The sequence below is a fragment of the Atractosteus spatula genome, chromosome 12 (genome assembly GCF_055471065.1).
Source record: "Atractosteus spatula isolate fAtrSpa1 chromosome 12, fAtrSpa1.hap1, whole genome shotgun sequence".
Taxonomy (NCBI): Eukaryota; Metazoa; Chordata; class Actinopteri; order Semionotiformes; family Lepisosteidae; genus Atractosteus; species Atractosteus spatula.
This window is the reverse complement of record NC_142717.1, coordinates 21,881,796-21,904,711: the sequence shown is the minus strand read 5'-3', so window position 1 is coordinate 21,904,711 and position 22,916 is coordinate 21,881,796. Positions and strand designations below refer to the sequence as shown.

At 35.7% G+C, this 22,916-nt stretch overlaps 1 protein-coding gene across 4 annotated transcripts in view; it reads left to right on the top strand.

Annotated features, from left to right (window-relative positions):
- Positions 1 to 12,382: 12,382 nt before the first annotated feature.
- The window catches only part of LOC148822769 (poly(rC)-binding protein 3), a 104,917-nt gene continuing 94,383 nt past the window's right edge, over positions 12,383 to 22,916 (top strand). For 2 of the 4 annotated variants that reach the window (XM_088928817.1, XM_088928813.1), the window contains exon 1: positions 12,383 to 12,478. The gene's annotated coding sequence lies outside the window, so the exon portion shown is untranslated. The remainder of the gene's footprint in view (positions 12,479 to 22,916) is intronic. The other 2 variants (XM_088928820.1, XM_088928816.1) reach the window with 1 other exon arrangement.

The following is a 22,916-nucleotide window of genomic DNA, read 5'->3' as shown; positions in this document are numbered from 1 at the left end:
CTGCCTTGTCCTAGAAATGCAGATATATACAGTACAAAATGTGAAAACAACTAAATCTTAGGCCTGTCATAAATAATATCACTCCAGAGGAATATGTACTTTTTTCTAACATGAGGAAATAAGCTTATCAGTAAAGATAACTGGAAATGTTTTTAACACCACGACTATTTCTTGTGTAATGAAGACTTTCCTATATATCCAATCTTTAAAAATTAAATCAAAGAAAAAATTACAGAGGTGATGCAAAGTCTTAACATTACAGTATGTCAGTGTTCTTAAGAAGGGGCTACAATTACAACTTACCTGGCAATAGAGACTGCTTACATCCTCTGAATAGTTGTAAATAGCCACAGCAGGAGTAACTGACTTAATTATTGGTCAATTGGTAAAGGGTTAAGTACTGTACACATTACACATTCCCTCGTGTGTATGATTAGACTCTGTTTGGTAAAGGCTGTACATGGTACTAGTAGAGGCTGAGTGTTGATTTTTGTTATGCTTATCTTAGAAAATGTAATAATAGCCCCTGGACTTCACTTTTCTTGGCCCTCATATGTTTATGTGTTTTTGTTTGCAGTGCTGTGGGACCACCATGCTTGAAAGTAAGGTCTGTCATAGTCTGCATTTTTTTTTATTTCAACCCCTGAACATATTATCAGCATTTAAAAAACAATACTGCAGCAAAACTGTATACCTCAACATGTTTTTTGAAAGTAATTCCTGCAAGGGGTAACAAGGGATTCCAAAGTGGAAAACATGCAGTAATTGAGTTGCTAGTCTCACAGGTGAAGTGAGGTTTCAATTAAATCAGGTTGAATTAAGTAGACCAGTGGGGCCTTTTAAGTCAAATGCTACTTTATAACCTACTGTACATGAGGGGGCAAAGATAAGGTGATGAGAAATGAGGCCCTGTCACTTCTATTTTCTCTTGTTTGGCTTTATGAACAGCTTACAAAAAGACTATAGGCTTTTTTTTTATATCGCTCCAACACTTTATGTACAGTACATGCATATACGACTTTTTAAATCTGCAAATAGATACGCAAACAGGATAAAAGGAAAAATCTGCAAGTCCCTTCTTTCCTATTTTTTCCTTTGCCTTTTTTGAACAGACGTGGAAAACATTCCATGGATTATTGTTGAAATATGTATTAGTTTCCTTGAATGGTATAAAAACCATTTATATTTAACCATGTATAAAAAGTAAATAATGAAAGATCAACTTTTCTCTTTGTTCTAGAAATTGCACAGTGAATGTACAGTATGGTACAGTATTTCTATTTCTAGTGATGTGGGTGACATTAAAATAATTCATGGAGGATATGAACATGCAGTTTTTAAACAAGTTCAGTCAAGCTGTATTTTTGATGGGCTTGGCACTAGCAACAATAGGGACTGAGCACATTGCAAAACTATGCACTGCAGTAATAGGTTCTATAGGCCTTTGGTGGTTCTATAATCTGACTTTGTAATTAAAGGATGTTTTGTCCTTACAAAACGACATAACTTTAAAAGTCTTAACTCTATTGGAAGGAGATTAAATGATAAATCTGAAGCAAATTAATTGATTAGAAACAGATTATACTTATCCCTCTCTCCACTGAACCCTACATTTTCTGTGTGTGGCTTACTGTTGAGCCAGCCATCCACGTTAAAACAAATCCATAGATCCTCTGCTAATATGTACCGTAATGGATTCACTTAGCCACTTTCTTAGGCCCACTGATACAATTTACAAGAGACTGTCTTGCCACTTGGGTTTTATTGAAATAAAATGTGATCTGCAATGAAGCTGACAGCAGAGCAGTTAGGTTACAAATTCAATCCCAGTGGCTGTGCAGCCAAAATGAACATTACCATCTCAGCTGTCAGGTTTGAGCAGAGGCTGAGGAGAATCCGGAAAAACACAAGCCCTGATAAATGGTGAGGGTCTGTCTGCCTGTAATGGTTCACCACTCTGCGGAGAGCTCTAAATGCTCACACTATATTCTGAGGATGAACAGTGAATGTGTAGGGCTATTACATGCAGGCACTCACAAACACAACCACACACAATGGCCTCAGCATTTTCTGAATTTACAGTTTCACATCAGCCATTCAGAGATCATAAAACAGTGGAGCAGAGTTGAAATGACACTTGGTATATTGCAAGATCAAGCCACAATCCTTGACCTGCTAATCTCTGCCACAAAAGGAGGTTATAGAAGCTCTGATCCACAAATCTTTATGGAGCAGAGCCCAAGGGTTAGCTTTCATGGAAGTGCAGCTGATTGATAATCAGTAAAGTGCAGGGACCTAAAGTGTCTGTGTGTCTAATGTATAACGTAGTACAGGACATACTGTACTCTACTTCTCTTTTCTCCTGAATAATAAAGCAGAAAAGAGAAGTACAGTATCTACTATGTTAGACTCAAAAAGTCTAAATTCAGTAACACACTTGAGGAATTTGGGCAGGTTAGATCTTGTGTTTAAAACTAACTTTTGATAAAAACTTGTGTTTACACTTGCAAATGCAAATATGCAACATCTGTATGAAACAGGAAGTTATCGGTTGCAGGTGTATTCAATAGTAACATTTTATTACTGGTTTGAGATACCCAGATCAATTACCTCAGCTAATAAACATGTTGAATGAACAAAATGGTCTCCTCTTGTTTGTACCCTTTCTTTTATTATTCTGGTTGCTGTTCTTTTGAAACTTTCACAAGTGTGGCTACAACTGAACACAGTGTTTTGTGATTATACAGGCTAATTATATATATATTTAATTATCTGCCTTGATTTGAATTCATCTATTTTTTTCCATCAGCTTTCTTTTATCAATTAGGCACTGTCTTAAGAAGGTATAAATAAATGAACATAATGACATGTCTTTTCATAAATTGCCTCTCAACATTCACTATCACCAATTTAATACTTAGAGTAATGTTAAACATTAAAAGTCCAATTAATTAAGTGTAGTGATGCATCTGTGAATCGCCACTTATGATATACCCCACACTGGCACCAGTTATTATAAATTAAGAGTGGGACATAAGTTATTAAAAATTAAGCATTAACCATTTTTATAAATTAGGGGGTGTCTTAAAAATGTAAAACTGAAAAAGTAAAAATCCTGATTTTAAATTACAATATCAGTTAAATCACCCTCTTTCATCAGGAATGAAAAGCAACTTAAGCATTTTAAGTGGTGTCTTTGTTTTCCAGGCACAGTGTGACAGTCCGCTAAGGAAGCACAAACCTAAAATACAAATATTTATTTGAAACAATTACAAACTAACACGTAAACACACAAAATGCTGTTTAGAAACTATTTCCAATTAGTCTCTGTACCTGAGTTCAAACATATTCCAAGTCTCTTCAAAGGTGGAACAACCTCATTGCAAACCTACAGAAACATGACAATTTATGAAGGTACTGCTGGTTTTTATACAGGACACAGGACAGTCTGCTATCAGTAACTGGTGCTGAAACATGTTTATCTAAACAAATTAAGGCAGAAACACTACAGATACATGTTCTGCCTAGAGGGTACTAAAGCAAAGTAAATCTTCAATTAAATATAAAAAACACAACCATTTGTGCCTAAATCTAGTATTCTGTGCTAAGAACTACCTTTCACATTTCAGTTCTTCTTCAGCTCTGCAGTATAAAAGCAAAATAAGTTAGACACCAGTATTTCTTTTGAAATGCAAAACTGCTTTCCCAGAACTGACCATGACCATTCAAAGTTACTTTGTTTTGGCATGATTAACACATCTCTTCCTAATTTTATCTCCCATTTCCCAGGAAAGAGGTTCAGTATTTGAGGTTAGAGATTGTCAGGACCAATTTTCTATTCCTACCCCACTACAACTGACCTCTTAGGCTATCTTATGTTCCAGTTCTGCCTTAGAGTTAGTTTTCCTATTGGTGGGTAATTGAAGAGAATACACTAAGTAATCCACAACCTGAAATGTAGATCTTCATTCTGCATAGCTGTATAGACGTCGTGGAGTCACTCAGCAGGTGGCCTGAAAGAGGATTTGTTTAACCTGGGTTACAAGCTAGTGTGAGCAGAATGCTAAATGGCTGTGTCATAATTCATATTGATATAACTAGTATTACTATAAGCACATAACAATATACATTCTGTTTGTCTGCTTGAAATACATCAAATGTGCTTCTAGAAGTTATTTTCCTATGTACTTTCTTTTTAAGACAATCCTGCATAACATGTATTTCAGTGATGTCTTTGATAAGACAGGCTTCCTGGCTCTTAATGCACTGTTCCGCTGAGAGTCTACCAAAGGATTATGGTGAAAGTAGATTCATGAACTCATGCTGTCATATAATTAAACTACACTGGATTACTTGCCTAATTGTGATTTCCATGGAAATGAACTATGGGTCCAGAGCAAATTGGAATAGCAATGTTAAGACTATTCTTGTTGCCAGGCATGGAGCTCACAGCCAGAGCTTTTTAATTGTGCGTAGGGTTAATGCTTTTAGGTTACAGGCACTAAATTCCAAGATTGTTGAACAAGAAAAGCCTGAATTGCGTTTTGTCAACAAAACAGAATGGGTTAACAATATGATGAGGATAGCAGGATTCCATTTAGTTGTATTTCTGTTTTTCTGAGCACATTTTGGTAGTAAATACAGCATATTAGATGTTAGACATATTAGATAGTAATTCAATGCTGTAAATGTGAATTAAAATACCATTCAAGCCCTCCACTGAAAAATGCTCCATTTAAATAAATATTTCTGAAATGCAACAATGCATCTTATCTACTTTATAAGTTTCTTTTTCCTTAATTATGCCATTTTCCTTTAATGCCATATAAAGCATCATTACATACCATCATATACACAATACACAGTACTATACAGGTCTGGCTATGTGTTTATATAAAGCTTTAATTGTTCTTGTGAAATATTTAACCATGTCTTACTGCATCACAATCCAAAGAATTACCTATTTAATTATCGATTATTTTTTATGATTTTTTCCTTTTTATGTCTACAGTAAACAACTCTTTGAGTTTTTACTTACTATTAGTGAATATTGTATGTTGTGTAACCCACTGTAACTTATTCCAGGAGACATGTTTCTCTTTAAATTGACTTATTTGAGAGTGTGATACAAAAATGTATGAAAAAACACAAGTATGACAGGAAGGAACACAGTAACTGCTGTACTATACTTCAAAGAATGGGACATCAAGCAACACTGTGATTTTTTGCTTTGTTCCTTGCACTGCTAAACTCTTAATATCACCTATAAGAAAATTAACTTTTAAAACAACATATTTACCTTAGTAAAGCTAAGCATTACTGGGATGGGAGATCTCCAAAGAAAACTAAGTTACTGCTGTAAGTGATGTTAGTAGACCAGAAGTTGGTACACTTCCCTCTTGAACAGAATTTCCAAAATCTTCCAAAAACTTGTCTTCCTGACCTGCAGTGCTGGAGGTCTGCTGGAACAGAACGGAAAGATCTTTGGCACCCTTTAGGATGAAAAGTATTAGGCAAATGCAAGTAATTATTATTAGAGGATAAACAGAAGCCTGTGGGCCTCTAAGGAAACTGTGGGTGCTCATAAATTCTTTATAAATAGTAGTGTTTAATTTAATATAATAATATTAATAACAGACACATTGTATGTCACTGTTATAGATTTCTTTTTAATTATATTTGTTTCACTTTGGTTGAACCACTTAAAAAAGAGCTCGACGATGCAGTCATTTAAAGTCCCATGCTTTGCAAATATTTACAATATTGTACATCAAATGAAGTGAGAAAATGTGGAAGGTAAGAATATGATTAATAGCATACACTAATATGAAGAAGTTCCTAAAATACCACCTTTATCAAAATAAAGATTTACTTGATTGAAAACCAAACAGTGATGCTTAATTGCATTTCACTGAGATCATTAATAGAACCTCATCTTTCGGGAAAATACCAACACTGATCCATGTTGAGCCAAATGTAATTAGGGAAGGGAAAATAACTACTGGGGAATAATATTAATAATTCCAATCTGAAGCTCAGAATTGGAAATCGCAAGCTCAGATGCAAATTTTGTGTCTTAAGAGTGCAGAAATAGGTTTCTTTAAAAAGGAATGGAATGAAGAACAGTACATTGTATTAAATCTTCTCATAAATAATAGTATATATATATTTAGACCTCCAAAGATAAGTCTTGTAAATCATTTGATGTGGTAATTTATTATTAGCAACAGTAATATCAACAAAGCAGTCTTAAGGTAGTATTGCACATCACTAAATCACAGTGATACAGCACAGGAATATATTGGTTCAGGTGGGTAGCTGCATCAGCATGCGTAGGCTGCAAAGGAACAAGTAATAAGTTTATTCCATGCTGAAAAAAAGAAGAGAGAAAACACAACAAGGAATATACTGTAGCACATCACTGAAGTATAAGAGTTGCCTTTCTGCCAAAGATGAAGATCTTTGCATGTATCATGTAGTCAGGCACTTTGTTGCTGGTTCTGCCTGAATTCACTGTTCAGTGTATCAGATGGTATGTACAGCTTAGTAGACACAAAAGCCAGAAATGTTATTCTTCCTTCTCCAGAAGTGTTAAGAGTTTAAATGGAGTATTTATGCTGAAGTACCTTTTCCTAATGTGATTTTAGCTATGTACTCATTTTAATCATCTTTCCTTCAGAAAGTAAAAGAAAACTTTCAGGAAATGTGATGTGATGCAGTGTTAGATTATCAATATAAGTTATATATCATACTTGATTAATACCTTGATATATGCATATGCCATTCTAAGATTTATAGAACAGTTTTCTCACAGTTATCGTGTTTCCAATTACATTTTGTATGCTTAAAATCCAGACATTAAGCAGACTTCAGCTAGGTTCTCCTGTGGATAATTTACAAAGAATTGTCAGACTTATGAGTATTGATATATTTTGTACTTCCAAAGTATTTGTCACAGACTAACAAAAATGGGGGATGGGCAGTAGCTTGAGGACAATATTGACTTTAAGTACAATAGAAGAAGTAAAGGTTTATTCCATGCTGAAAAGAGAAGAAGAGACGCAACATTTCAGTTGTGGAGCCTTCTTGGGTGTGACACACCTGAAGAAGGCTCCACTGCTGAAACATTGTGTTACTTTTCTTCTCTTTTCAGCATGGAACAAACCTTTACTTGTTCCTTTGCAGCCTATGCATGCTGACTCAGCTACCTACTTTTTTCTTACAATATGCTTGCAGTGGCAGGGCTGTCTTTGTGTCTTTGTCAAGATTGTTCCTTTTTTCTTTCTTCTTCTCTCTGATTGTCTAATTCAACAAACAGTAGTATAATTAGCAATCAACAATGTTTGCATAATGCACAGTTTACCCAGGCACCACTCAATTACTATAAGTAATGGCCCATTGAGGTGTGTGGACTGCAACATGGGGCAGAGAAGGGCAGGATGGAAATAAAGAGAAATAGAGCTCCACAACAGCTGGCAATCCATATATTGTACATTTCGTTAAAAAGGGTTATTTAAGAATCTGATTTGTCAGATGTGTTGTTTAGGGTTACTGTTGAAATAAAACAGTATTTATACCATGAAATCCACCTGCATGATGTTTACTATACCTTGACCTATTCCCAAATTAATTAACTTATTGTGTTTTAGTTTTATTCCAAAATAAATCTGGTTTCACAGTAGTAATTTGTTTTATTCCAAAATAAATCTGGTTTCACAGTAGTAAAGAAATATGTCTAAATTACATTTAAGATTGTGTATTCTGATATTTTGGAGATCTTCTGACCTTGGATTCAGTGGTGTAAAATCCTGTGTTTTATGTTTTTCCTTTCCAGTCACCTCTTCATGCTTGATTTGAAGAACAGTTAATTTGCTTAACTTAATCAACTTTTATAAGGAAGGAAGTTTGACATGAGTATGATTAATAAAAAAAATAATTCATTGTTACATCATCCATTATACAGATGCAGCGGTTCAAAGTTCACAGTACAAACCCGTACCACACGCAATTACGCACGAACCACCGCACCGTACCATGGTACGTGATTGGCTGGCCAAAATGACCGACAGGGGCACTCATGGTGCATTGGTCGGTAGTGAAAAGATTTAATCATTTAATCTCTTTACTGTGCGCATTTTAATCCGCTTAGTGTGGTACCGCTGTGTACATACAGTACGAACATGTTGTGATATTTAGAAATATAAAAAATGTCAATATAGTTATAGTTATATAGTTTTATACTACTGTTTGTCTACAGTACCTGAATATAATTATATTGTTCTTAATTTCTTTAGATACGCGATTCCATATTATATTCCCTATTAATCAAATTCTAAAAGTCTGCTTTTGTTTACTCCGATAACGAGCGTATTCCCAGAAAAGGTTAAAACGATCAATTTTCACAAAGTATATAAACATACAGTAATATGGTCAGAAGGAGCACGTAAAAATGTTTCCAAAATAACCACATGTAAGACTTTGATGCTTAAAATGTTTAGGGAGAAATGGAATACTGGTGTGTATTTTTTCTTTAAACTACCAAGACCAGCCATATACAGTACAGTTTACATACAGTCATATATTTATGTTCCTAAATTAATATCTTTTATGAGCATGTGAAAGGCATACTTTGTATGATTCGAAACAAATGCGTGATCGGATCAACGAAATGCTGTGGTGTTACTTTTTGTCAATGAAAAAATAGTCTTTTCATTTACAAAGACGGTTACAAAGAAAGTGAACACATTACATTCTGTTTTTGAACTGTATCAGAGTAGTATTGCCATATATACAATCAGTTTTGAGTGTAATCCTTATATCTTTGTAGTATTCTAAAATATCCCTTCTTTCCTGAATTTCTTTACTAATCCAATGTCTTGACAACCAATCGACCACATTACAGTAATAACAGCAGTAAAATATGAAAGAAAAACATTCTAAAACTACAAGGCCTAACTTTCACAACATTTTATAATCAGATTTGTACATATGCAGGAAGCATTAAAGGATCAAGGCAAGCTCAGTGTATATTGAATGTGTCTCTCAGAACCATGTCAATGTAATCTAAACAAAATAACTTGATTTAGGACTTACAATCTGCCAGTTTTGAGTCAATACTTTAAAAAAGATCAGTAATGCACTTTTTAATTTTTTGCCCATTTTGCAAGAATGCAATTTTACAGTTTTGAACCTCACAAACTATACCATGCAAGGATTTTTTAAATGCTGTAAAAAAAGCCCTGCTTGGAGTATGCATTTTACTTGCCATGCAGCTTTTCTCAGAGCCTGAGTATTGGAGTCTTGAAGCTTTCTATTATCATTCCATCTAAGCCAAATTTCAATACATATCTGTAGAACTTCTAATTTTGTGACAATTTAGTGTAAATTTAGAGTATTAAATACTATTTAGTGCTCCATCAGACAATTTCCAAATATGATATCAGGTTTTGATGAGTACTTTTTGTTTTTGCTCCTGGTCATTTTTTATTTGTTTTAATATAGGGGACTACTGCTAATAAAAATAAATGTTGCCCTTTAATTTGGAACCTCTGTGTATCTGTTGTATCAATGTATCTGTTTTATTCACATACTGTATCTGTAACAATAGTTTCTGAGTCTTATACAATTGAATAATTTGGCATACATAATGTCCTCCTCCAAAGCTTAGAAAGACAAATGGTCTTCCATCTTTCAGTTTCCAAAGCTTTCGATTTTGTGCAACCTGTAAAGTACTCCATTTTTGTTTTAGGACAATAAATTGCAACAGCCTTTGAAAGACCAAGTGTGAACATGTGATATTGTGCAGGGCCAGCCCTAGCCTTTTGGGGACCCTAGACAAGATCTTAGAAAGGAACCCCTCCAGATCATGATTTACACATGAAGCACACTACTATTATCAGCTCCACAACCTTATTTTACCACCTAGAACAATAAATTAATTATATAACTAGAAAACTTGTATTAACAAGTTCTGAAGAACACATAATAGCTTACAAACAAGAACAAGAAGCACATTTTACAAAGATATATTTTTAACATTAAAAGTGAAACATACTGTAGGAATGTAGATAACAATAAATAATGATAAATAGGATCTCTGTTACTGAAATATTACAGCAGATCATAACTTGCAAATTTCTGTACTGTAACCTCTGTAGAAAGGAATTGTAGAAATAATTATGCAAATAAGAAAAAATCAAGTGCATTCAACAACAGGGGAGGTGAGATCACTCTGAGCAGATGGGAACATTTTATAAAAACGTTCAATACATCATTTCACCTAGGTTTTGGTTTTGGAGGCAAATTCTTCATCAATTACTGTACAACTTTATATGATAGTAGTCGATCTACTGCATGACTGATGCTCATGCTAGCAAGTCCACTAAGATGCTCTTGTGCCATGGATGGCCTCAGTTTCAGTAAACTTGAGCTCTGAAAACTCTGCTACTACTACTGTCACTAGGAGAAAGAATGCAATCTGAAGGACTACAGGTTGGGTTCATATTTAATTAAGTACAGGAGAAACCACATGGAAAACAAAGCGTTTTAGTTCCATTATGTATAATTGCTGAACAGTTATTGAACTGTTTAGCAAGGTGACTCACACGGCATTTTCAAGCTACCCGATTGCAAAAAACGTGAATCTGTTAACTTTAATAAAGCACCTCAAGTAGTCAACGTGTCTAGCTTGAAAATGTGGCTTGTATACCGTTCGCTACTTACATGTACCTGACACACTCAAAACCAAATAGAGTACAAATTATTACTGTCAGGGAACCTATACATGGAATAGGAGGATCCTTATGCGTGACCGAAATCCCACAGGACGCAGAGTAGCAAAGGGACAATCCAAAAGACAAAATCCAAAGGTTGGGTCGATAAGGGAGGCAGAGGGTCCGGTAACGAGAGATATTCAGAAACAATACAAAAGACAAAATCCAGAAGGCGAGGTCAAGAGGCGGAAGCAGAAGATTCGTAACGGGAGATCAGTCGAAAGGTTTGGAAACGCACACTGGAGAATACTAAGAAAGGCTTCTCAATAGTGAGCGTGGGAAGGTGTGTGAAGGGGGTTTAAATACTGAAAGGAAAGGGGTGTGATTGGATGATTGGTTAGGGAGTGAGAATTTGAGGAATCTGATGCATGTGAGAATGTGCTGGGTTATATCAGGGATGAGAATGGGAAGCAGAGGTTCCGGGAATGTAACGTCGTTTGCGAGGGAGAGTGTGGGGCGTGACAATTACATTTTATGCATATTATGCATTGTTCCAATGATTTGATTTGGCATGCCTCAGTTCTGAGATCGCTAATCCAGCTCTTCTTTTCTGCGCTTCAGAAATGTATCGCATGCTCAATTATGATTGCTCATTTTTTGACTGGGCTTCTGTAAAGATAATCAGCTGTAACAGAAAGAACCACTATAGGATTTTTTCGCTCACATTTGAATGTACCACTTAAAAAATATAATACTGTACGTTATGTTGCACATTGAGGGTGCCCCCTAGTGTGGAGCTCTAGGCAGTCAAATAGTTTGCCGATGTCCAGGGCCGGCCCTGATATTGTATACTATACTGTTGAATAAGAATATTGTTCTTTCCTCATAATTCTTAAATCTTATTTCTTTTTGAAAGATTTAGACATTCAATGTTAATGATGTTTTGAAATAACGTTTGGAGTGAAAACCTTCTGTTGTGACCTGCTTCCTTCTCATTTTGCAAAGGTTTTTGAGGTTTTGCACCTGTACTGTATATACAGCGTTATACTGTATAAGTCAATTAAAGATAAATAAATATTTAAATACAGTACAACATCATAGAAGACAGCATAAACATTCAGTGGCAGAGGCACTCTGACAATGAGCATGGTCTTTCTAATATTAACAGTGGTGTTACAGTCTTAGTTGATCTGTGAATTGATTTTTTGTGCTGACTTACAGGCAGAAGAACACAAGGGTAACTTTTAAAATAATAACATGGATTCCTATGGTTCACATGCTCCATCTTGTGGCAAATTAAATGTATATGTTCTGTTTATTATTAACATAATTTACAAAAGTACATGTAGATTTTCAATGCAAGCTTCATTATTCCCTGGGGAAAATTTGTCATACCTCACAGTCCAATACAAAAAGATAACTTGGACAGACAGATGTAACCAACAAAGAAGAGAGTACAATATTGTATAAGCATCAAAAACAAGAAATGGACATAAATAATGAAAAATAGAATAAAAAAAGACATCTAAACAAGAAACCAAGCATGGAAAATGATGTATCACAGGTCACTATAGAACGGTGTTCAAATCACAAATCACATTGAATTGTATTTTTGTGGATTTTATGTTTCTGTGCTAAGTTTTAAGTGCTTTGCTATGTGTCTGTTTCAGCATACAGCCAAGCTATTGTCTAGCTGTTGAAAGGACTAGAGAACTGCGGAAACACAGACAAGACAGGACATTCTGCCAGCAGTATAATCTGACAAAGTAAGTGGCTGTTTTTTTTATTAATTGAATAACAGATTTAGCTTTTCTTGTTCATATCATAGTGCTGATTAGGGAGACAGAATAGGAGATTTTGTAAACAGTAAGTGAAAACCGGTCTTCTACTAATTTTAAGCAGCACCACCTGCTGGTGAGTTATAATTATTGTCAAATACACTGCAATACATTGTATTAAATGTATTATTTAAAGGAAGAATTGTTCAACCATTAAATTAATTTTAACACAGCATTAGTTAAGTTAATAATAAAGTAGTTAGCTACCTTAGGCTTTAGAAAAAATAATGTCTTAACTAGAACATCTAGGATTAGAACATCTAGGATTATAGCATAAAAGTCAGGTTCTATTTCAGAATAAGGTCCTGAAAGCCTGAAAGAATATCCCAAAAAGTGGAAAAAAAAAACGTTACCATTCTTAGTATTATGAGAGTTTGGGGTGTATATACAAGCCAATATTGTGAACAAATTTGAGAGAATAAAACAGTATTTCATTTTAAATCATTTTCCTCTATTTTGAAGAAACTGATTTATTTAGATATCTTAACAAATATTTGGTGAATTTCTACAGTGAATTTTAAAAAAACCTAAGTTGTGCCACTGCATGCTTCCAAAAAGCATTGAAGGGAAATAGCATTAACCCCCCGAATGAAAGAGCCTGAGCATTACACAGCATTACAGTATGTACCTGAATCTATAAAAACCACCTGCCAGTCCTAAAAATGAAAAGCCAGTGCTTAATTTTATCACTCCACTGGGTAGAAGGAAGAAGAATCAACAACTACTTACCCTTAAGTACTCAGTTTGCAGTTTTTTATTGTTGAGTGGGTTGATCTGATGTGATCCTATACCTCTAAACAAAAGTCCTGAGTCTGGAACAAAAGCATGCAGTAACACGTACATGTTATGACATGCAACTGTGGCTGTTACTCAAGGTATAACATTGTCTTATTACATATGATTGCATGTATTATTGAAATAGCTATCAAAATGTATTTTTCCACAACAATCACCATGAGATGTGGTCATTGAGAAAGATGTTAGAGTTGAATGCAGTAGACAGTAATGAAGACTCTTTTGACAGGTCTGTTTAGACTTGAATAGAATGCGGTAATGGTTCATTGGAGAGCCAGAAAACATGTCAGAATAATTCAGATTGGGCATGCAGGTAAAGGCTGCAAAGCTTAATTACTGTAGGTGCTCAAGCTCAAATAAGATTGGTCAGGATTGGCACTATTGTACATTCAATAGCAGCACAAAGAAAGCAGCTAATTTATGGGATATATGCTACTAACAAAGCAAACATATGATGGTATGGCAGATTTTTTAAGACATCACTTCCCTATTAAATTACTGAAGATAGTGACTGGGTATCAAGCTGATATTTTCCTGTGTAAAGGGCAAATAATGAGTTTACAGAGACAAAGGAGCTGAGCTTCACTGGCAGGGCAAATGTTAATGTGAACAACTCAGGCAACTGCTTAAGATTCTATTGCATAAAATTAAATGTTTAATGTCTAGAATGCATACTTTCATGTTTGTTCACTGTGATCAAATCCTCTTCTGGTATTCAGGAATCCTGGTGATAATGTTAGATTTTAAAGAGCATCTGAGGGGATGGCATTGAAGGTAAAAGGAAGTGTCACAGCAATTTAATTACTTTCTCTGAGCTGTGGGAGCTGTTGTTTAATAAAAGAGTTCCCCAGAGAGTAATGAAGGTAAATTGAATGAAAAGCTATGGATTTCTCCCTGTACCCGTTAATGTCACGCATATTTCAAACCTTCTATGGAGACATATATAGGGGAACCAATCAGAAAGCTTAAATCTTCTCTAACCTTGGTGACTTTAATTTATAGCATGTCCAAACCCATACCAAGAAGCACACTGTAAGACAGTGTGGCAAGAATATTTAATATCCTCATGGTTAATGCACATGCATTCAAATACGTGCTGTGTTTTTCCACCCAAATTAGACCTTTCAGGCCCAAGTATTTAATGCTGTAATTTTTAGAAGCCATGTAATGGAGTAATTGGTGCTGTAATTAAAAGCCCATGCAAATCAAAATTCATATGCAGTTTTTTTTCTTTTCTTTCAATTTTCATTATTATTTCTTTGGAACAGAACTCCCTTAACTTTATTAGTTTGATGTGATGATAAAGAATACCATACTACATTTTTTCTTATCATTTGTACTGTATGTTCTCACTGAATGTCATTTAGCCATAGTTACATTACATTTGTTCACTTATCACTGTGATTAAATGAATCTATGCAAACAGAAAGCTCTGTGTACAATGATGATTTTTCAGTTCAGCAGCTCCATTTTAATTTAAATGTATGATATTTCCATTGCACCTTGCAGCATTGTTACTGATGTTTTATTTTTGAATTTGCTTAAGTATACAACATGGGATTAATCCAGAGATGGAAAAGATTTGTCTTTTATTGGTTTTTCACTTTGCATCAGACCTTCCCTGAGCAATCATAATATGATACTAAGACTATTAAAAATATTGTGGAGTGCATGTGAGTTTTTGCTTTCCTACATTTTGAAATTAATGAAAATATTTCTTGGATACAACAGTGAGTTTTATGTGAACCGGTCTGAGACCAATGTAGCAATGCAGCTTTGACCATCAGATTGAATTTTAAGAGCCAGATGAACTGGGTGTGCCTGAGACATGTTCAATTTTTCATAAACAAATTAAAAATTGGCTGCAAGATTTTGATTGCTGATCACATCGCTGTCCAGGGTGCTGAATCTTGTGAGACTAGGTGAATATGATATTCAATGATACTCAATAATGAATATGATATTCTCAAATAATTTTAAGAATAAAAGAGTGTGTTGAAAGTAATTTTAAGCACAATAGTTGAAATGTCTCTTTTGTAATATTTTCAGTTCTAAAACAGGAGGCACTGTTTATAAGTATTACATAAGTAATGTTGTTATAGCATTTGTTTTTAATTTTTTATATAGCCACAAACAAACAGTATCATAATTAGTGCTTTTTGTTTTGTATTTATTTTTATATCTCGTGATATCCCTTTACATTTTGTTTACCCAGTTAAAAACACTTTAAGTTAAAAACTTTTTAAATAAAGAATAACATTAACTACTTTTCACTTGGCATCACGGGTACTGAGAGTTTTGCCTCATCAATTCCTCAATCAAAGTTCTCAGATGATGGTGATTACTAACCAGGAGTCAGTTTAACTTACATTTCAGTCTTGTGGTTTTGCAATTTACCTAGTGAGGATCCATTATTGTTTAAGATGTATTCAGTAGTTAAATGAGACATCCAGACAGATATTTTTTTCAGTATCTTTAATAATGGAATTTTTTTGTGTGTAAAAAATCATAATCACAAACTTCCAAAATCACTATATTTAATACTAATATGTGACTTTGGTATAATCATTGGACAATAAATAATTTTTACTAAACTGGAAACTAGAGAAAATTCAATGGCTCCTAAATACCGTTTTAAGGAAAGCAGATGGAGAGCCTTAGGCATAATAGTCTAAATATAACATATAAATAAAATATATTAACAGATATAGAATGAATTAAAAAATTTCATACTATTCTTATCAAATATGTATTATATTGGTGACAACTTTCCCCACAAATGCAACTGCAATAAGCATTACTTATGTTTCAGCGTTGTTATTTAATTTCAGAGTTTTGTCTCAAGACATTTTTCATGCTATGACAAATATACAGTATCTGAATAAGTTACAAATATGTAGGAAAGATTCTCTGCAGTATTTGGACAAAGTCTCACAAAGCAGACTGAGATTGGGTTATGTTATACTTCTGTTGTCTGACAACACCCCCCCCCTCAACTCAAGTTGACTGCCAGTATGTTGTATGAGGGGGAAAGTGGGAGGTAAGCTCAGCTGTGCAAAATGTATTCCAAGAGAGGTCCAGAGGGAGACATATTTCCATACATTAAACTATTTACAAGAGAGATCCGGCATAACTGAAATCGGAATAAGGAAAATTTTGCATAAAGATTTGTTGTATTATTAAAGCTGTTTAACTTAAAGCAAATTTATACTTCATGTACAGCTAAATAAGTTTCGATGGCCCAGATATGTCATGCTGACAATAAGAAACTGCCGAAAAGTGTGCTTGTTAAATAACTGTAACACAGCTGTGTTTTCCTGATATGGACAAAATGTGAAGAAAGGTTTAATGGCATTAAATATAACATTAGAAAAAGTAATCCTTGCTTTTCTATTTTATAACAAAAAGACAGCTTTCAAAATGCAATAGGCACTCATACACAGCTGAATTGATGAATGCTACTGTACCTGTTAATTTAAGTTTGTTTGCAACCTTTGAGTATGTAACTTTATTTTGTATTTTAGAGAACAATCTTTGCCTTTTGGGGTGTTCAAATGCTTTCACAATGTCAAAGAAACCATAGGTGTTTGAGACAATCTTACAAATGTAATAACATGTCATAAAAAGCAGGACAAAGGAAACTACAGACTGATAGTGTTAGTGGTAAAATACAATTAGAGCTAAATTAGGAATATATTTACAAAATAATCACATTTTCAAAGACATATAGCATGGATTTTGGAATAGTGTCTTAATTTACTAGTCTTCTTTTAACCAGCAAAAAGATGTCTTAATTTACTAGACTTCTTTTAACCAACAAAAAGAACAGTTTATTTATATTAAGCAAACAACCATATATGGAGATGGTAAGACTAGAAATCTATTGTAATGTGTGCACATGGACTGAAAACTAGTTAATAAATAAGAACACACATGCTAAATTGGGTGGCCTCTAATTGTCAGGTGTAAGCAGTGTTGTACACCAAAGATCTGTTTTGGTTTATTGCTCTTCCTGATCTGTATCAGTAATGTAGTTTTATGGTAGAATTAGAAAACTAGTCAAAATCACAGTAGTGGACAACAAAGAAGCAACAGCAAGAAATTAAAAAAATAGGATTTTAAATTACTGTAATTTATTAGAGTATAAAAACATATCTTAAGATTTAAAACTAATCATGAGCTGGACAGACACATGAAAAATGATATTTCACATTGACAAGAGCAAAGTGCTCCATGCAGAAAGTAGGAACAGGAGCTTCAGGAAGCTACAAATTAAATTAATATGGGTGTTTTTGAAGATTATTCTATAACTTCATCAAGGCAATGTGGGATGTAATAAATAATCAGACTGAATGCCTGGATATATAACAAAACTATCTTTACATCGCTTCAGTTTTGGTAACTGTGCAGTATATCAAAAACATACCAAAGGTAAATTTTTACTTTAGAAACAGATAAAAAAGAACAAGAATCATTTATTATCTTAGGTGATCAGCATATACAATCAGGATATCTGACAACTGAACTACTGTAAATCTCATCACTGTAGAACAGAGAGCATTTAAAAGAGAGTTGATCCAAGTTTCTAAAAACTTTAGAAGTATATGCAGTATAAGTGGTTCAGGTGGGTAGCTGCGTCACCATGTGTATGCTGCAAAGGAACAAGCAGTAGGTTTATTCCATGCTGAAAAGAAAAGAAAGAAAACACAACGTTGTGTATTCTTTCTTCTCTTTTCAGCATGGAATAAACCTATTACTTGTTCCTATACAGTATAAGGTTGTCCAGGGACTACTACAGACTCTGTAGACAAAACATGCATGGTGTGACATGACATCACAATCATAAACTAAAAAGAAATTGATATAGGATTGTGAATAAAAAATACTTTTACACAAAGAGTTATGTATGTCTGGAACAGACTTCCTGGTCAAATGCATAAGGCCCAAATTCTGGGGTTCTTCAAGAAGCAGCTGAACACGATCTTTGCTTCTAAATTAAGTTGACTCATCTCCTCTCACATGAAGTCTCAACAGTTATTATTTTCTTATCCCAGTAGGACATTGTATGGTATACTCTCTGTGTATTTAAGTCACGTTCTTGTTTGACTTGGGAATTCAGTGGCCCCACTAGAGGGCATGATGTATTAAGTTGATCATTTTTTTTTGCATTTGAGATTGCCTGTACTTAAAAAAAAACCTTCAGAAAAACCATTGCAATATTAGAAATAAAATAATTAAAAAAACTATTTTTTTCAAAGTATGTATATACTTCTATATAAATCCACACCTTTATTTTTTATATGAATTACTAAACTTCCAGGATTAATAGATACTTTTTCTGGACTTTGTATGCATTTCTGGAACTGTTTACATCAAGCAGATTGTTCTTTGTAATGAGATGATAAAGAAATTGCTGATTTCATGAATGTTTTGCCCTAAAGGGTCTCATCTTGTCCAAAGGTTTGAATGTTGCATTTTTCCTTTACCATCGTTTTTCCTACATTTTTATGCTACTGTAAGATGACCTGAGGTAGAGTCATCAACAATAGATATTTTTTAAACAACATTCTTAAAATCTTTTAAATGAGTCTAGATTTGAGCAAGATGGCTGCAAGGGGAGGTCAGATGACCCATCAACAGGAAACGCCCTAACTCGACAACTCAATACGAAACAGGTGAACTACATTAGGGGCGCAATATATACAGTATGACCCAGAAGGAGTCAACGGCGAGGAAGCCACCTAGGGAGAAGCAACAAAAGAAAACAAGTGGGATTGTTGTGGAATTGAAGAGGTGACTTAATAAGGATTAGGTTTGGAACTAACCCTGGAGAAACCCTGAAGAGAAACATTTGATGAGTTACAGATTTGGATTGGATAAAGTCGTGCAGACCAAATAAAATAACATGTGAGCACATATCATAGAGAGAGAGTAAGGGTGTTAGTGAAAGATGAGACTAACAAATTAGGAAAGAGACTCCTTGGTGTGAGTATTCCTGACATTTTTTATGCGATTGGATTGATAACTCCCCCTGTCACACTACATTTGGTGGAGGACATGGACATTGAACCTCTGAGAGAGAAAAAAATGACATAATGGAGTAACTAATACAACAACTCTTGCAGGCCACTCTAACCCAGCACGAAACCTTAAAAGTACAACAAGAGACCATAAAAGCACAAGAGGCTACCAAGGTGCAGGCGGTGACCAATCAATGAATTTAAGATGAACAAAAACTGGTTAGAGAGGAACTACAGAGGGTGAGGGAGGAAATCTGTCAGGCTCTGAATATAGGGAGAACTACAAATAGCTCAGAACAAATATGTCTCCAGAAGAAGACTGAACTGGAAGACGTGGAAGCGTATTTGATGATGTTTGAGAGAACTGCTACTAGAAATGCATGGCCAAAAGAGCAATGAGCAGAGAGAGTAGCCCCGTATCTGGTTGGAGTAAAGGCTTATTATGATTTAAAATGAGAAGATGCAGACAATTATGACACATTGAAGATTTAGAGGGAAATTCTGGTGAGACTGGGGGTGACTACGGCTGTATGAGCCACAAGGTTCCACAATTGGAAATATCAACCAGAGAAGGCAATTCGTCCTCAAATGTTGGATCTGGTACATTTGGAGAAAAAATGGCTTCAACTGGAGGAACTATCTGCGGGGGAAGTGGTTGAGAGAATGGTTTTAGATCACTTTGTAAGGAGTTTACCTCTTACCCTCCGGAGGAAGGTGAGTGATGGCAACCCACAATCTTTAGATTAGGCAGTGGACCTACAGTAGTTGAGAGACACCATGTGACTGAGGCATTACTAAGGGAAGAAAAAGAGGAACTTAGCAGAGAGGAGAAAATCATACTTAAGAATTTTGGATCAGACACAAGATACCGTGTACAAAGAAATCCTGTTAAACGTGGACCGACCCAAAACTCTAGCCCTCTGCGAACATACCATCAAGAGAGACCTATTCGATTAACCAGACCCTGGCAAGAAACTCGAAAGTGTTTCAGCTGTCATGAGGTGGGACATCTAGCCACTAGTGTCCTAATCTTTCTGAGCCCATGCAAATCAATCCGGAAGAGGGGGTGAAATGTAATTATCTCTCTGCTTGCATCCAGACCTGTGAAGAACTTCGTCTTGCTAATATCAAGGTAGGTGTCACGAGTATAGTCCCTCCTCCTTAAGAGTGCTCCAGCCCTTTCACTTCAGACTTAATTCTGTGCACCTGACCCCCTTTTCCCAGCCCACCTTAAAAGCCAGGCGCTGACGTTCATCCTGGCTCTGCATCTGGTTTCCGCACCGTGCGAGTCTGGGACCTGGAAGCGCCTGGTCCCGTTAAGGTTTTAACCTCTGTTCCTGTTACCGGTTCCGACCCGGTTCGTGTTTTTAATTCCTTGTTTGGATGGATCTCCTGGCTATGGACTTTCTTGTGTTTTTGGATGCCCTCTATGGATTACTTTTGGATTGTTTGCCTCGGCCACACCTCCCCCGTGCACCAGCGCACTTTGGACACGTCCCCCCCGTTTTCAGCCCCGTATTCCTGCATGACTTTTTCCTAGTGTTTCCCCACTTCTTCAGATTGTGTCGTCCGCATAGGGTCCGGAAAGAACTGTTCGTTACAGTAGGAGGGAAGACTATCAATGCCTTACCATCACATCATGTTAGGCCGAGACTGTCCCAGATTTCATCAGCTATGGGGAAAATAACCAGGCATCCATAATAACCCTGGTACTTTGCCTTGAAGATACAGAGAGAGGAAGAAGATAAGGACCCACAAGGAGGAAGTGGAACTGAAAAAACTCTGGACACTCAAGAGGAAGAGAACAAAGAAGGCGAAAGAGCCACAGAAACAGATGTTGACTTCCTGAATACAGAGTTGCCGGATTTGGAGATAAATGAACGTCGAGGTAAGTTCGGAATAACTCAATTGGAAGATGATAATTTGAAACATGCATGGGGGCATGTAAGAAAAATTGGAAAGTTATGTGATCCCAATGGAACCCTGAATTATCCTTATTTTATGGTAAAAAATAATCTTCTTTATCAGGTTCAAAAGGGAGACAGCAAGGGGGTAGAACAGCATACCAGAAGAAACTCTTTAACCTGGCACATAGCCACCTCCTGGGAGGACCCCTGGGGGTAAAGAAGATGACCAAAAGACTACTCATCCATTTCTTTTGGCCGGGAATCCAATAAAACACTGAAAAGTATGTTTAATAAGGTTATGCAAAAGGACAGGAGAAATTGGGATCAATATCTTCCCTATTAAATGTTTGCCATCAGAGAAGTACCTCAAGCCTCAACAGGATTCTCACCATTTGAGCTGTTGTACTCCAGGAGACTGTGCAGGTTACTGGATTTACTTAAGGAACAACAACCCTCACCACTAAAAACAGTTATTGACCATGTAGAGCAAACGAGGGAGAGGATGAAGATGGTTATTCCCATTGTAAAAAAGCACCTGGAGAAAGCCCAGGCTCACCAAAAACAAGTTTATGACAAAGGAGCCACACCAGGGGAATTTCAGCCGGGGGACAAAGTGCATGTTATAATTCCGACCACAGAATGTAAGTTTTTGGCTTCATGGCAGGGCCCTTACGAAGTAGTGGAAAAAGTGGAACCAGTGAATTATACGCTTAAAGAACACGATAAAAGATGCGAGTTCCAAATTTATGGGGGACTAAGCCCCTTATCAGAAGCAAGAACTACAGGATTTTCTAACATGGAATAAAGATGTCTTTTCCAGCGTACCAGGAAGAACCCATCTTATCTACCATAAGATCATCATGGAGCCAGGAAAGAAGGTATGTTTACCCCCCTACCATGTGCCAGAAGCCAAGAAGAAGGTGATTAAAGAGGAGGTAGAAAAAGTGTTAGCTTTAGGATGAATTGAGGAGTCACGTAGTGAATGGACCAGACCCATTGTGTTGGTGCTGAAGCCAGATGGAACAGTTAGATTCTGTAATAATTTCCAGAAGTTAAATGATATCTCAATATTTGATGCCTATCCAAGGCCCCAAGTAGAAGATGCTAAAGCTAAAACAGCCTTCGCCACTCCCAAGTCCTCCCCTTTGGCTTACACGGGGCCCCTGCTGTATTCCAAAGACTAATGGACCGCATACATAGACCTCACCTATCTAGATGATGTAATTATTCATAGCACCAACAACAACATATGCAACATATAAAAGCTATCATGGAAGCCTTGAATTCAGAATGAAGATCTTACAGTGAATCCATGGAAATGTTGTTTGGGAGCCAGTGAAGCCAACTACCTGGAATACACCATCGGGAGAGGAATTATTATGCCACAAGAAAAAAAGATACAACTTATTAAAAATTTACCTACCCCTCTTTCGAAGAAACAGGTTAGGACTTCCTTAGGCCTGGAGCGGTACTATCATTGATTTATTCTGGCATTTGCATCAATAGCTGCCCCTTTACATGAACTAACAAGAACTAGCCTTCCTGAGCAGGTGAAGTGGATGGAAGTTGAAGAGAAAGCCTTTTGAAGATTAAAGATAGCTTTATCCTCTCAACCAATCTTACAAGCACCAAATTTTGACAGGT